This window comes from Apodemus sylvaticus, chromosome X (genome assembly GCF_947179515.1).
Source record: "Apodemus sylvaticus chromosome X, mApoSyl1.1, whole genome shotgun sequence".
Lineage (NCBI taxonomy): Eukaryota > Metazoa > Chordata > Mammalia > Rodentia > Muridae > Apodemus > Apodemus sylvaticus.
In genome coordinates, this window is record NC_067495.1 from 111,565,400 (window position 1) to 111,582,753 (window position 17,354).

The 17,354-nt window shown below is 40.0% G+C and overlaps 1 protein-coding gene across 2 annotated transcripts in view; it reads right to left on the reverse strand.

The window, feature by feature from the left end:
* The window catches only part of Klhl13 (kelch like family member 13), a 132,455-nt gene extending 118,957 nt beyond the window's left edge, over positions 1 to 13,498 (reverse strand). For both annotated transcript variants that reach the window (XM_052171424.1, XM_052171422.1), the window contains exons 1-2: positions 13,339 to 13,498; positions 9,671 to 9,782 (exon numbers count right to left, since the gene is read on the reverse strand). The gene's annotated coding sequence lies outside the window, so the exon portion shown is untranslated. The remainder of the gene's footprint in view (positions 1 to 9,670; positions 9,783 to 13,338) is intronic.
* Between the last annotated feature and the right edge of the window lie 3,856 nt (positions 13,499 to 17,354).

The following is a 17,354-nucleotide window of genomic DNA, read 5'->3' on the forward strand; positions in this document are numbered from 1 at the left end:
ACAATTCAGTGATTTGCACTGTCATAAGCACTAATGGACATCAAATTATTTCATGTTCTCAGCAGTCCCTGGATACACTGCAAGCTACTTCCAGATAGTGAGTGAATTTTATTTTAAAGTACAGTGATTTACAGGTCACTGTTAATCAAATGCCTGTTCATTAATGTTTAAATGGATGTTGGGCCTGTGTGATGCCAAAAGGCACTTGGGAAAATTCTTAGTCTATCCAAACTCATTTTAATAAATACAAAACTGTGTAAGAAAGAGTACAGATATAGAATGGTGGCTGGTATTTCTATTGCTGCTTTTACTTTCAATTTGTTAATTAAAAGACTAAAGCTAGTAAAAGATCCTTGACCTAAAGACCTCCTCCTCCTCCTCCTCCTCCTCCTCCTCATTCTCCTTCTTTACCTCCTCCTCCTTCTTCTCCTCCTTTTCTTCCTCCTCCTCCTCCTCCTTCTTCTTCTCTTGATTTTTTTTTTTTTGAGAGAGAGTTTCGCTGACTAGTCCTTACTGTCCTAGAATTTGTATTGTAGACCAAGCTAGGCTTAAACTCAGAGAGATCTGCCTGCCTCTGCTTCCTGAGTGCTGGAATTAAAGGTATACTACACTACCAACCAGCAACACCTTCTTATATGATTAATGCATTAGCTCTAGGTTAGAAATGAAACATAGTCAACTCCTAGCTGTTCCTCATAGTAAGTAACTCAAACTCACTAATATATATATATATATATATATATATATATATATATATATATATATATATATATATTCCACAACGATAAATTAAATGATGATAACTATACTTCAGAAGGAAAAATGCTCTGTTACAGGTAATATTCTTTCTACTGCCTAGCTCACAGACCCCTTGCAGTATCAATAAACTATTTTTAGCGGAAAGAAAAGATGGTCTATGATAAAAGCCATCACAATTTTTTAACTGTTAAACTAATTCTCTAAGGGTATAAGAACTTCTCCAAAATTACTTTTTTGATTTTTGCAGTGCTGGAAATAAAAACCTAGGGCATCATGATTAGGTATATACAATGAACATGACAATAAAAATTGAGTCTAACAGGGGGAACTGGAGGCTGGACAGATGGCACAATGGTTAAGAGTACATACAACTGTTACAGAGGATTCAAGTTCATTTTTCATAATCAACATTTGGTGGCTCCCAGCTACCTGTAACTCCAGAGCACAGGAAAGACTGGCAGATGCATACACACACACACACACACACAAGCATGCACAAGTGCGCGCGCGCGCACACACACACACACACACACACACACACACGCATGCACATACACAGTTACAATATTTTTTAAATTAAGAAATGGTAGCATATGCATACATGAAAATGCAGCATCTATAAGAAAATAGATGGAACTAGAGATGATAATCTTAAGTGAAACAAGCCATGGGAACTAGAAAGATGGCTTAGTGGTTAAAAGCATTTGCTGCTTTTCAAAAAGACTGGAGTTCCATGTCTAGCACCCAAATTGGAGAAGTCAGAACTTCCTGTCACTCCAGCCCCAAGAGCCTCAGCATTATTCTGAACTCTTTAGGCACTCACATATACTTACTTACACATATAGACATATGCAGAAATAAACCATAAACCAGAGAAAATTTCTCATTTATTCTCATATATAGGAACACACAGACACACACTCACATAATCACACACATACACACACACACACACACACACACACAAAGATTGTAAAGGGAGAAGAAGTATTCCAAAGGAAGAGAAGTAGGAACAAGAAGGAGGAATTGGGGAAGAAAAGAAATGTCACATATTCTGTCTCATATGAGACCTAGATTTAATATATCATAAAATCCAAGTATGGAGTATTTAGGAAGAGGAAGGAAACCAGTAAGAAGGGGGCGCGGAGATAAGCTAGGTTAATAGAAGGTAAATATGAACACAATCACATCACAATACAATGATATAGATGTAGGAAAATATAATGAAACACACTCTTTTGCAAGCTTAGTAAAAATATCAGTAAAAGACTAAAAGACAAAAATGGAACTTTCAAAAACTGAAGAACACAAACAAGTAATGACAACCATAAGAAATAAAAAAGTAAAAGGTAACATATACTTGAATAAAATGTCATACACTTACCATAAAATTGATATTATTCTAAATATATTGAAATGGTCTTAGTTAGGACTGGGCTATCATAAACCTAAAAGACACAATTATCTCTCACATTTCTGTTCCATGTATAAAGGGCAGTGCTTATGCTTTTGGCCATATTTTCAACTAATTCAGCCATTAATCTAGGAAGAGCTAACACTAAGAATAGCTAACCAGGCATAGTAGTAAATGCCTAAAACCGAAGAATTCAAGATGCAGAGGCAAGAGGACTGCACCCAAATTCAAGGGCAGCAAGAACTACATCAGATATTTTACAAGAGAAAATTAACGTTCACAGGGATTAAACAATTTAACCCAAATCACAATTTGAACAGGAAGAGTCAAGATTTGAACCCAAGCCTGTGATTTTAGGGCCTGAGCTCTTTGGCTATTAGCACTCTCCACTGTCTTCTCACTTAGTATTACCCAAGAATAGAACAATAAATGCCCAAAATTTTTAGCAATGATTGCTTATTTTTTTCTAAGCAGATCCAAAAAAATACCTCTCTTAAAGTCCCTCCCTTGTAGATTACAAAGGTTTTATCTTTTTTTTGTATGTATTTTTTTTATTCGATATATTTTTTATTTACATTTCAAATGATTTCCCCTTTTCTAGCCCCCCACTCCCCGAAAGTCCCATAAGCCCCCTTCTCTCCCCCTGTCCTCCCACCCACCCCTTCCCACTTCCCTGTTCTGGTTTTGTCGAATACTGCTTCACTGAGTCTTTCCAGAACAAGGGGCCACTCCTCCTTTCTTCTTGTACCTCATTTGATGTATGGATTATGTTTGGGGTATTCCAGTTTTCTAGGTTAATATCCACTTATTAGTGAGTGCATACCACACAAAGGTTTTATCTTAATCACCATCCTCTATACCCATGGTTTTTACAATATTTTAGCACTAACACAACAGCACAGTGATGTCAAGTCCCGGGAACTGCATCTGGCATGAGAAAACCCTAAAAGTGGGACAACAATGAGGAAAAACAGTTGGAAGATTTACTGTCTGACTTGTCCAATTTACTTTAAAGCCCCCCTTTTAAAACTCGCTTTTTATTTTTTAAATCTTATTTGTAGCAAATTAAACTACTGCACTGTAACAGGCACTGTTGTCCTATTTCCCAAGCCATATGCAACCCCTAACTTTGATCTAGCTTCAAATATGCCAGTAGTCAGCAATTAACACATTGTATACTTAATGTGTTGTAAACAAAAGACAATTTAAACTTAGCAGAGATAACTTCAAATCAGCAAGTGCTCACACTATAGGGAACAGCTCTGACCCATCAACCGTGTAGTTTATGCTCACTGTGTTCTAATAATCTCTCTTCTGAAGATATCAGTTCCTTGGCTAATCACTCACTGTCAGTCTTAGTTCTTACCCACCAATGTTAGGAATTCAAAACATGTTAACATTCTGGCCATTATCGAGCAAACAGCATGTAACCCTTTTGGGCAACCTAGAAAAGTATCAATGATGTTTTGACAGGTCATGATGGAAATTTAATGAACTACATGAGTATTTTACTTAAAGGAACAAATTCTAACACATTTAGTATGGACTCGATAACCTTTGCAGGGAAACTCTACACTTTAAACTGTCCCTGGAGAGACTTACTTTGAAATATTGGGGTTTACCTTAAATTTTCTTGTGAATATTACATTTCAAGGTACAATGTATATCTGAGTCTGTGTATTTTCACATATGTAAATTTTAAAAAAATAGTTAATCTTCTCCTGAATCTTTATATAACATATGGGGTTCATGAAATATAAACTTGGCTAGACAGAAGGCTCACTGGTTAAAATTACAGAATACCCTTGTAGAAGACCAAGATTCAATTCCCAGCATTCACAGGGCAGCTCATAACCACCTGTAACTGGAGTTATGAGAGATTCAATGCCCTGTTCTACCTTCCGGAAGCCTTCTAGCCTCTTTAATGCCCTGTTCTGTCATCCAGTTTGAGGAAACTAGAGTATGGGAACTAACAATGAATACAGACTCTGTGTGTTTAGGTCAGCCTTCAGTGACTCTCAACCTTCCTAAGAGTTGCTGTGACTCTTTAATATAGTTCCTCGCATTGTGATGACCCCCAAGTATGAAATTATTTTCATGGCTACTTTGTAACTTTAATTTAGCTACTGTTATTAATCATAATCAAATATCTTATATGAAGGATACCTGATAAGTGATCCCCCAGAGGCATTATGGCCCACAGGTTGAGAACTATTGTGTTAGATAATGCCTGAGATTGTTTCTGAGAAAACTGTGATTAGTTCTGTCTCAAGACCCAGCTATATCACTCCTGGGCATATACCCAAAAGATGCTCTAGCATATCACAAGGACACATCCTCTACTATGTTCATAGCAGCATTATTCATAATACCTAGAAACTGGAAACAACCTAGATGTTCCTCAACTTAAAAATTCATAAAGAAAATGTACATCTACACAATGGAATACTATTCAGTTATTAAAAACAAAGATATGAATTTTGTGGGCAAATGAATGGAACATGAGAATATCATCCTGAGTGAGGTAACCCAGTCCTAAAAGGACATGCATGGTATATACTCACTGATACGTGGATATTACTCATAAAATACAGGATACACATGCTACAATCCACAGACACAAAGAAGCTAAACAAGATGGATGCTTGAATCTCACTTAGAAGAAGGTATAAAAAAGAAAGAAGGCACAAGCAAGAATACTTGAATTTCACTTAAAATGAATAAAATAGAAGAGGCAGAGAAGGAAGGAACTGGGTGGGAGAAGGGATGGGGAGGGGAATGGGGGGTTCAGAATCAGATGTAGGGAGGGACAGGAGACATGGCCAGATGGCAATGAGAATGAATGGAAATCTACAACTGATGGGGGATGGGGAGAGAAGGCATCTCCAGGACAAGACAAGTCCTGGGATGGGGAGGCACACAAGAATCAATTAGGGTGTCCTTAGCTGTGACTCACAACACTGAAGATATGGAACCTAAAACTAGGGAGGTTGTCTCCTATGGCCAGGCAGAAACCCCAGTAGAGTGATAGGGAAATTAACCCACCCAAAACACTTTCAACCCCCAACTTATCCTGTCTACAAGAAATGTAGTGACTGGGGATGGAGCAGAGACTGAGGGAATGTACAAACAATAACTGGTCCAGCTAGAGACCCATCCCATGGGTTATCATCAATCCCTGACACTATTACTGATACTCTGTTATGCTTGCAGACAGGAGTCTAGCATGGTTGTCCTCTGAGAGGCTCCACCCAGCAGCTGACTCAGACAGAAGCAGTCACCCACAGTCAAACAGTGGATGGAGCTTGGAGACTTACAGAATAGGAAAAGGAATGCAGCCCCTAAGGGGATAGGAATTCCACAGGCAGACCAACAGATTCAACTAACCTGTACCCTTGGGGCCTCCCAGAGCCGGAACCACCAAACAAAGAGCATGCACAGCTGGACCTAGGCCTCCCCGCACCAATATGTAGCAGATGTGTAGCTTGGTCTTCATGGGGGTCCCAAACTGGAGTGGGGGCTATCCCCAAAGCTGTTGCCTGTACGTGGGATATGTTCTTCTAGCTGGGCTGCCTTTTCTGGTCTCAATGAGAGAGGATGTGCCTAGCCTTGCAGAGACTTGAAGTGCCAGGGTTGGGGGGATACACAGGGGGTCCCCACCCTCTCCGAGGAGAAGGGGAGGAAGGATGAGGGAAGGATTGTAGGGGAGAGTAACCAGGAAGGGGCTGTGAGCAGGTTGTAAAGTGAATAAGTAAAAATAAATAAATAAATAAATAAATAAATAATGCCTGAGATACATTGCATATATTTTATATGTATTAGTTGAATTAATTGGCAAAAAAAAAAGAGCTGGATTTCAACTGAAAGAACATTCCAGAAAAACATCCTCTGAGACATAAAATTATAAATAGCATCACCAAAAGTGAAAGGATAAACAAGTCATTAATGATTGTCAAGTATACATAAGGTTGATCTTTAACACTAGTTTTTAATGTAAGATAACTGTAATAAAATGTGCAGTCTTCATTAGTCACGTTTTATAATTATTTGATACCTCATATAAATAATTATCTATCATATTAATCAGCACATATTGTAGTTATTAAGAAACAAATTCTCTTCTACTTTTCACTTGAGTTTCTTTCCAATAATTTATTTTTTGTTCATTTTACATCCCAATCATAGCCCCTCCCTCTCCTCTCAGTACTGTCCTTATAAATCCCTCCCCCCATTACTGCTTTCTTCTCAGAGAAGGCTGAGCCCCACACTAAGTCAAGTTAGAATGAAATGGCTGCAAAGCTATTAGGTAGTTAAGAGAGGGTTGTGATAAATAAAGATTCATGTAATAGACACTAAGGTCAGATCTTTTTTGCATGTTTTTAATATTTAAAGATTAAAGAGAAAAATCAAGAATTATATTGAACACTCATGGGCCTATGTAACTATGAATAAATAGTCCTGGGCTAGGAATTATGTTTCAATTATCTGGTACTTTTCTTCTTTTTTTTAATACAGATTTTTAATATATATTATGAATATAATAAATGTTTAGAAATTGCAACAATGAGTATATAGTCTTAACTGAATTCTGACCCCTGAAAGAAAGACTCTCTTGTAAAAAAAAAAAAACATAGAATATTTAAATAACAACAGAAACACAAAAATATTCTGTAAACATGGTCCTAGACAATTGAGCACAAAACACCAAGTACCAGTACTGACAGACCAGGGTGTTGGCTGATTTCAATTGTGTAACCCTGCTATATCTGCTTTCTTCTGATATAAGGAGCAGACAGACAGTCCTCTCTATTGAGAGTTGTGTGAATAAATCGGCATGTATTTATATGGTAACAATTTACATGATAACCATTATGAGCAAGGTACTAAGAAGATGAAGTAATTTATTTACCTCCCTAATCTCCACTACCCACAGCAACAGCTTATTATTAATATGTGCAAAGCCCTGATTTAAGCACTTTACTGAGAGGAGACAAGGTATACAGTCTCTTATCTAAAAACCTCAGTACCAGATAGAATCCCAATTCAGAAATGTCTAGCCTTTCAGATAGGCAATAGCCTGTATCATTATATATAAGGTAATACTCCACCAGAGTCTATAGTACTATTTCCTAAGTATATTACAAATTCTACAGTAAATATACAGTCTAAAACTAAGGAGAAGAAAGACTAATATTTAAAACTTACATCTTATTACCACTTGAATTTTAACACCTAACAAATGAAAGTTTTATCAACTTTTACAGCTTTGGAAATCTGAGATATTCAATTGTGAGTCTAGCCAATTCATTTAATCTTGGAAATATCAAAAGGGGTACGTTTAGTTTCCCTTACTTTAATGATGAACTATTGTATATTTATGGTACTTACTCACTCACTCCAAGGCCCCCAGCTACTAAATATCCTAGATAGTATGAGCTGCCTAGTTAGTGTTTATGTTCTCAAAGACTACGTTTCATAAATATACTCTCCCTTAGTTTCCTTTAGAATATTAGAGAGATATGTAAAAGGCAAAGCAGTATTAAATGATATGGTATCCCAATATAACAGGAGAATCATCACAAGGCATTATTCATAATTAAGTAGCTAGAAAGGATAAATCCTAGGCTTGGTAGTTGTGATACCAACAAACGGCCAACAGATGAGGTCCAGGTCACCTTCACAGAAGCAGCAGCAAGTGTAGAGACGGCCAGGTATCAAATAAGCTTAATGATGACTCAATAGAGCCTTTTGGTGACTACTACTCACCTGATATTTAAAGTGTTCCTTGATCAGGGCTGAGATTTGAAATGACAGAGAAAAATAATTTTAAAAATGTATTACAAACACAAAAGTCCCATATTGGGAAAACCCCTTGAAATCAAAAGAAATGTATATGAGAATAATAAATGTTAGCATTTCTTCCAGGCTCTGCCCCACAGTTACCTGGAAACTCAATATAAAGGGGCTGTTTGTCCTCTCCTCTCTCTCTTACTCTCTTACCGTCTTATCCACTTCCATCTTTGTCCTTTCTCTCCCCATTCCCCTCCCCCTCGCCACGTGTTCAGGCTGGCCTCTTCTCTTCTCTTCTCTTCTCTTCTCTTCTCTTCTCTTCTCTTCTCTTCTCTTCTCTTCTCTTCTCTTCTCTTCTCCTGATGCCCTAAATAAACTCTACTCCACACCATAACTATATCCATCTTGTGGCTGGTCCCTTGGAGGGGGGGGGGAAGGAATGCCTCACCATGAGCCTGCAAACGTATTCCCTTCCCCCCACACCATACTGTGCCGCTAACAAACATATCCCTGGCTTCCTTTTCTACTTTGTAAAAACACAAGAATATAAATGTTCGAAAATCTGGAGAGTCAAGTCAGGAAGGATCTAGACTTGCTCAGTTATGAAATTGGAACTTGAACCTACAGGAGGCGCTAGAGGTCATTTAACAAGAAATACTTTTTAGCAGCAGCTAAAAAGACACAACAAAATATCTCTTAAAAATCCAAATGATATTTTAAAAAACCCAAAACAATTCCTTTATATACAAATTAAATTTCTAGCCTTCCAAAAGAAATATATTTCTAAGAAATTAACAGATCAGTCCTGGAAAAACAAATTCTTAAAATAGCACAATTGTCCGTTGGAATGCGGTTGGTGGGGTTTCTGGTTTTTTGGCTTTTGTCTTGCCTTGAGACAACATCTCTGCCCTAGAACAGACACCTGCCTGTCTCTGCCTCCGCAGGGCTGAAATTACAGGTCTCTGGCGCCATCAAGTCTGGCAAAGCTTTCTTGTTGACAACTTACCTTGAAGCACAGAGGACAATTTGCCAGCGGCAAGGGGACTGCTTGGACTGCTTTGAACACACCCCAGAGTTTCTAAGCCCCTGGTCCCTTATCTAAACAGAGAACTGAATCACTTAGCTATTTAACAAACTTTTTAAAGTTTTCGTTCTTCGGTATTAATGTAAATGACTGAGCCAGGTATTCAATTTAATGCTCTGTAAAATATATTTCAAGTTCCAAATTCCCTAATGGCTTCTGGTTGTCCCAATAATCAAATTCTAATTCTTTCCAAGGACTTCCAAACCCTATGTCTATTATCTCTAACCCTCTCTAAGACCTCTCAACACACCAACTTTCTCTTCATGAACCCTATATCTGAATGTTTGCTGGAGAATGTGTTCCCAGATTTTAAAAAAAAAGAAAAAGGAATTACTGTGTAGCTCTGGTTGCCTGGAACTAACTATTGTAGCTTCAAACTCACGGCAATCCGATGCTCTGTCTTCAGAGTACCTAGATTAAAGATAAAGGCCTGTGTAGCCAGGTCAGGTGTGTTCCCAGAATTTAAGAAAGTAAACGCATTCTCTCTTCTTTTTAGGCTATCCAACATCGCCCCTTCACTAAGAAGCTATATAGTTGCCAGAGTCTTCAAGTCCGATACAGAACTAATAGGAGATTTGAGTAAATCTTCAAGGGGAGATATAGAAGGGAATTAATTGACTTACAGAGTCGCGGCAACAGAGATGTCCCACTGCAGTCGCGTCCCACAGCAGTCTGAAAGCTGGATACTGGGATAAGCTGACGGTGGAGCTCAGTCTCAGTCCGAAGGCCTCAGAACTAGAAAAACCAAGAGCGAAACTCTCAGTTTAAGGAAGGCCAAAAGCCTAAGAGCCTAAGGGGCCACTGGATAAGAGTGGAGCCTCGGTCCAAAGCTCAAGGCAGAAAGGGACGAAGTGACGCTCTTCACTGTCTTTTATCTGCTCTCCCAGCCAATTGGGTGGTGCCCACCCACTCTGAGGGCAGGTCTTCTCTACCTAGTCCACCCAGATTAGGTCACTATTCTAGAACACTCTCCCTGACACACCCAAAGCAATGCTTTACTGACTCTCTGGCTATTTCTTAATCCAGATAAGTTAACAACAAATATTAACCACTGTACACCACCTGTGTGGAGCTAGGTGTTTTCGAGTTTTCTATATTCTGTATATTTTCCTTATTGTTCATTTTTACAATCTATATAAATACTGGCTTACAAGGTTTTATACTGTGGCTAATATACAGAGCCTTGGAAGATGGCAGGCTTTCAACAGATTTTATACCAAGAAATAGTAACTTATTTAGTAATACTTAATAACCTCCTCACTATAAATATCTGCAACTCTGAGAAAACCATTTTCTCTACTTTTGAAAAGTTTACTCTAGGCTGATCATTTTTTTCATACAGTTTCTATGCATTTTTAGAGTGTGATTTCTACCAATTTGTTATCATTTTAGAGAAATAAACAAGAGAATTACACCAAAACCAAGATGCTGAACAGATTTTAATAATATATTAAATATCACAAACCAAACAATTTGAATATTTATGTAAATCTCATTGCAGGACTGCAAATCAAATCATGATATGAATGTAAAAAAACAACGGAAATATGAGCAGACACTGAAGTTAGATTTAGTATCATCCTTCTGAGCTGGCTCTGTGGTATGTGATCTGAACACTGAGATCAGAGGATCACATCTTCAAGGTTATCTTCCCTCAGTTACCAAATCTGAGGCCAGCCTGGGCTGTGTGAGAGCTATTTATAATTTTTATAATTTTTTTCTTTTTGTTGTTGTTGTTATTTTGAGACAGGGTTTCTCTGTGTAGCTCTGGCTGTCCTGGAACTCACTCTGTAGATCAGGCTAGCCTTGAACTCAGAAATCCAACTGCCTCTGCCTCCCGAGTGCTGGGATTAAAGGCATGTGCCACCATTATCCCGCTCCATTTATAATTTTAATAAAAAAAGAAATATTCAGTATGGTAATCTCTAAGTGTATCAAATAATCTTTAAATATTGAAAATGCAGTGAGAAATATTTATGGCTAATGTACAATTTTTTTTTTATGTTCCAGGCAAAAATGAGTAGCCTTTCATTATAAAGTCACATCAGTGGCAATGTTAGCTTAGGCTTAATAAGAATAATCTCTAAGGGAAAACAAACAACATATATGTCTCAAAAAGAGGTTGCCTCCAAAATAAAAATGATGGGCCTACTAGGATAAGTGTCCTTTCCCTATCATCTGCCTTTGTTTTTGTTTTTTGGTGAGGTTCAGAGTTTCTCTGTATAGCTGTGGCTGTCCTGGAACTCGGATCTGTAGAACAGGCTGGCCTCGAACTCATGGAGATCTGCCTGTGTCCACCTCCTGAGTGCTAGGACTAAAGGTAGGCATCACCACCACCACCTGTCTCCCATAAGTTTTTTTTTTAAATAAAACTAAAGTAAACTCTAGAAATTCATTGGAAAAGGAAATATTAAAGGCAAGTTACCTATCTAAAATAGTTGATATCTTTTATTGCTCTTATGCAAAGTACTTTCTTCAAAACATTGACTAAAACCGATAGAACCACACCACACAGTTTAAAATTTGCCTTTTAACAATGGCAGCTTAAAAAATACTGAGCATTTGAAGGTCTTGTCTATTTACAAATGCATAATTTGATATTGCAGCAGAAACTCTTCTCATTGCCACACTGCCAGACCTTAAAATTGCTACCAGGAGAGTGAAATGCAGTCACCATCTTTATTCTCAATATGGTTGCTTCCGAGACTGCTGCCAATTAGGGAACTGTTGTGTCAAAGGCAGCACCTGGTCACGCATTAAACAAACAAATCTATCACTGTTAAGTGTGAGGACTTGTGGGTAAAGGAGCTAATATTTTTAGATATAAAATGATGTCATAACTGTTTTAACTCATTTTTTGCAGCTTTCAAGTTTGAGCACTAGATAAAGCCTATTTCTAAAAACACAGCTGCATACGTCAGCATGTGCTCTTTCACTGGTATCTGCCTCTACTTTCAGCTTCTCCATTCAATTTTCTTCACACTAATTACAGCGTGGAAATGAGCGAATGAAGTCCAGTGCAGGAACTAACATGGCAACTGCATGGGCAAGAAAGTGAAACAGCGAAAACTAGTGGGGCTTGGTTTGGGTTTGATTGTTTTCTAAAGAATTCTAAAATGTACTAAAGGCTCTAAAATGTACTATATGAAACTGTGGCTTCGATTTAAAAGGCAGGTACCCTCCCAACAGAGGTAGTTTTAAACCCCAAGGCCTCCCAGTTCCCATTCAGTGTGTTTAGTAACCAGCCTAGAAGTAAGTTGGGTGACTTGCTCCAAAAAAATCTAAGGTCATCCTCGAAGTATGTTTAAATGATGAACATGCTAATTTATTGATAGAGAAATGAAGCCAGGTTTACAAACCCCACCAGACCTCCTTCAGTCCAGCTCGCTCCCCTGCCAGGAGGTTAGGGCTATGAAAGAGCATACAGCTATACATACACACATTTTAAATAACTGGTTTTTAGACTAGGCTATTAAAACCTAGAAAGAAATCCTAAAATTCCTCAACAGATGCGTATGAAATGGTATTTAATAAAGAAATTGTTCACTCTTTTTCTTCTGTAAACGATAGGCTTAAACTGTGTAAGTCTCCAAGAAAACCATACTTCAACTGTGATTTAAAAAAAAAAAAAAGTCAAGAAATGCAGAGCTGAAGACATTCAGAACTAAGTTAAAAGCTCAGAAGGAAGAGAAGAAAAAGTGTTCTTGACTGGGGAGAAAGCAGCTGAGTCTCTCAAGTTATGATTCTGAAAGCGGGATGGATTAGGAAGCACAAAGTAGAAAGTGTTAGAGGCCAAGAGACCGTGAGGAGGCTGAGGTTGACAGAGGAACCGCACAGGATCAGGGAAGCGGTAGGCGAACCCAAAGAAGATCCTGGAGGGATGACAAAGAAGCAGAGGAAAACTGAGTTCTGACTAGGAGCCCAGAGGTACCCAAGCTTCTGGTGGAGCCAAAGGGATCTGCAAGTGCAAAGCGTGGAGATAAGCCCGGTAGGCAAAGAGCAAAGCGGGTTCCCCGCCTCGCGGTTCTGGTGCAGATCCCAACTCCGAGAAGGCGGGGAAGCTCGTGGAGCCCCCGTGACTTCAGGATCCTGCCTCACCTTGTTTGCCGAGTCCCTGCACCGAGCCGCTCCTCCTAGAGCAGCTGCGCTCAGAGGCCAAAGAGGGAGGCGCGCAGCGCAGAGCAGCGCAGCCCGGGTCCCCTCCTGCTGCGAGGCACCGCACCCGCACCACTGCTCCCCCTGGTCACCCTAGCCACTTCGCCCAGTCTTCAGGCAGTGGGAGATTGCTTACCCTAACCCGAACGCTGCTCCAGTTATTTGCCAAAGTCCCTGTTCCAGGCTGCCTGGGAATGGGAGCTGAGCTGCTGCGGCCGCAGCGGCAGAGCCTCCGCCTGACCTCACCAGGGGGTGGGGGATATGGGAGGGGACCCAGAGCCCAGCTGGGGAGGGGAGGGGACGGAGAATGGTGGGAGGGGAGCGTGTGGGCGGGGGAAACATGGCGGCAGGGGTGGCCCTGGCGGCGCCTGCGCGGAGGCTGGGGCTAGGACGGTGTGTGGGGTCCGAGTTGAACACTCGGCCAACACTGGGCCCGGAAGCAGGATGACTGCCAAGTGGCCCTGGAGCCTTTGGAAGCAGGACACTTGGGTGTGAGCCCACATGGTTTCTAGTGTCCAGGAGGCAGAAGTGAAAACTGTCTAGTATCAAGGGACAGCAGTGCATAGACTTCTCCAAGGAAGTCATTAAGTACATCCTGCCAGCGTAACTTCTTCAGCTTCTATAAAGTCACTCCAGAGACCAAGAAAAGGGGATTTTGAGCACCTCAGTTGGTCCCAAAACTCCAAAATAAACATGATCCAGGCTCATACATCTAATCATTCCTAACTCTTATAATGGTCTGGAGTGAGTAGTTCATGTCTTCTTCCTATTAGAATACAAAACATTAAGAAAGAGGAAGAACAACTACAAACACAGCAGTTAACATTTTACTGAGTGCCAACCAGCACTGCGCTGTAAAATCGCTGTACACTGGGAGCAGTTACGTGAACCGTGTTGCCCAAGTTACTAAAAACTAGTAACTAGTAAAGCAGAACTCAGGATGGCAAGGACTGGAATTCTGGTACCCAAATCCCTCACCACTGTGCTATACTACTCTGCTGAGACCACTCTTATAAGTCTTAAATCTTCGTTCTTTTCTAATTCCATTAACCTGGACCTCAACCAACAAAATTAAAAAAAAAAAAAAAAAGTCAACTCAGCTTTCTCCCTGCCTGTTTTCCATTAATCATTTGCCTTCCTGACAGTTGAAGCTTCGGGTCACCTTCTTATATTTCTTCCTTCATCATTTCTATCTATCATTCGAGACTTCATCATTTCTACTTAAAGTCCTAGTCTCAAGGAGGTAAGATGGCCCAGCACTTAAGGCATCTCCCACCAAACTTGATATCCTGAGTTTGATCCCCAGGACTCACAGTTTCATGTGGTAGAAAGAGAGAACTACCTCATTATTTATTCCTATTATTATTACATTTGTTTATTTACAGTCCAGCTGTTGCCCTCATCCAGTCTGCCCTCCCACAGTTCATTCCATTCCTCCCTTCTCCACTGTCTCTGAGAGGATGACCCCCCCCCCCACCAGGCCTTCCCCTTCCTGGGGCCTCAAGTCACTTTTTAGTAGTATCTTCTCCCACGGAGGCCAGACCAGGCAGTCATTTACTGTATATGTGTCGGGGGCGGGGCTCTGACTAGCTCCTGCATGTTGCCTGGTTGGTGGATCAGTGTCTGGGAACTTCCAGGGGTCCAGGTTAGTTGAGACTGCTGGTTTTCCTATTGGGGTCGCCCTCTTCTTTAGCATCTTCCATCCTTCTATTTCAACCACAGGGGCTCCCAGTTCAATGGTTGGTTGTTTAAGTATCTGCATCTGTCTGTCAGCTGCTGGTTGGGCCTCTCAGCCTAGCCATGTTAGGGTTCTGTCTGTAAGCACACCATAGCATCAGTAATAGTGTCAGGCCTTGGTGCCTCCCCCCTGAGATGGATCCCAAGTAATGCTGGTCACTGGACGGCCTTTCTCTCCTCTCTTCTCCATTTTTATCCCCGCGGTTCTTTTAGACAGGAACAATTCTGGGTCAGAAACTTTGGCAGTGGGTTGGCAAACCCATCCCTCCACTTAAGGCCCTATCTACTGGAAGTGCATGCTTCGAGTTCCCTCTCTTCACTACTGGGCACTTCATTGAGTCCTGGGAGTCTCTCCCCTCCTGGGTCTCTGGTACTTTCGAAAGGGTCTCCCCACCTCTCACCCCCTGAGGCTGCATGTTTCCATTCACTCTGCTGGCCCGCTGGGCTTCTCTACTGTCCCCCTACTCCTGCCTCATACCTGATCCTCTTCCCCCTTTCCCCTCCCCCTTTCCTATCTCTCCTAAGTGAGACTGAAGCATTCTCACTCTTATAAGAACTAACTCATAAGTTGTCCTTTAACCTCCACCGGGTGCTTTACAGTGTCACATGAGCAGCTGCACTCTCACAAACACATAAACACACACAACTATTTATTTATTTATTTATTTATTTATTTATTTATTTATTTATTTTTACTTCGAGTCCCTTTCTTGAAAAATACCAGAGCCTTCTTAGCAACCAATCTAACTCCTCACTGTGGGATTTTCCCCTATTTTTGACTTTTCAACCTTGAGGGAGGAATTTACTCCTTCATTGTCTGCTAAACCGGCAGTGACTTTCTTTGAGGAGATTGCAGGCAAGACAATAGTGATGACCCTCAGGGCCCATCATTTGTTACCTCTAGATCTACCACCAGATTAAAGACTAAATAGGCTCCTAGAGGGGAGACAAAAACTGTTGTCCCTGAGGAGGTGTACTACACTACTGAAGAGCGTAAAGAATTTGCCAACTCATGGGAGCAGATCTCTGGGGAATTTGTGTGAGAATGGATTTTAAGGGTGTTGGGATAATGGTGGAAGGAACACAATACTGGATCAGTCTGAGTTTGTTTATAGTGGAGAGTCTAGGTTTAACATGGAAGCTTGTACAGTTTAAAAAGTGGGGAAGGTGTTCAAAATTTGTTTGAATGATTGGCTAAAACATTTGTCAAAAAATGGCCTATTGAAAAGGAGTTACAGATATAGGCAGCATGACAAAGCAATGTCCATAATGGTCAGCACAAACAAAAGTAGTTTTATGGTAGGTGGCATGGTTTGGTTCTGGCTAATCAATCATGGTGTTTCTAGGCATGAACTAGATAAGAAACTTACTGCGTTTTTGTTAGATCCATATAAGAGGAAAAATTTTCAAACAAATGAAGCAAAGGCTGCCTTAGATCATGACAAAAGTATATCTCAGCCTGTGAACCAATTTACAGACCTGAGCCATTTTGCAGACCCAGAAATCCTCGAGTGAAAGGACAGCCAGGTTTTCCTTAGTTCACACAGAAGTTGTATGTGGATAACTCTAACAGATGTATTTTTTGTAGGTAAAATTGGAAACAATCCAAATATCCTTCAATAAGTGATTAATACATTGACAATACATGCCCTGCAATAAAGGAAGTGAACAAAATATAATATAAAGCCCAGAGCAACCTATATGCATGAATCTCAAAATAATTGTTCAGAAACCACAGAATATACTGTGTTATTCTAATTATATAAAATTCTATGAAATTAAAATAGATCTGTAGTGATGAGTGGTTGTCTATGGATAAAACCAAATAGCAGAAAATATAAAAAGGGTACAAAAACTACTTAGAGTGATGACATGAAAGTTCCTTAATTTTTACAAAAAAACCTGTTTTACATTCCATAAATATGTCAATATTCAACAAAGTTGTATGCTTGAAATATTTATGCCATTACCATGATTAATGAGCAATCAGTCATGTACCTTAAAACTTGTATTTTCTCTATTGTGTTTTCTTTTTGTGGAAAATAGAAAGATATGTATACAGCATATGCTCTGGAGTGGTTTGGAATCAGGGAATGGACACTGAAGGGCCTATCTTCATTTTGTTTTTATATATTATCTCATAAGGTATTTTTTTTATTCTTTAATCTTTAATTTAGATTTATTCTTTAATCTAAAATGTTTACAGTTCAGTTGTTATCCCCTTCCTTGTCTGACCTCTGTCTGTTCCTCATCCCATACCTCCTGCCCAGTCTCCAATAAGATGTTCCCATCCCCCCACCCCACCAGACCTCACCACTCTCTGGGGCATCAACTCTCTGGAGGGATTAGGTGTGTCTTCTCTCACTGAGGCCAGACCAGACAGTCTTCTGTTGTATATGAGTCAAGGGGCCTCAG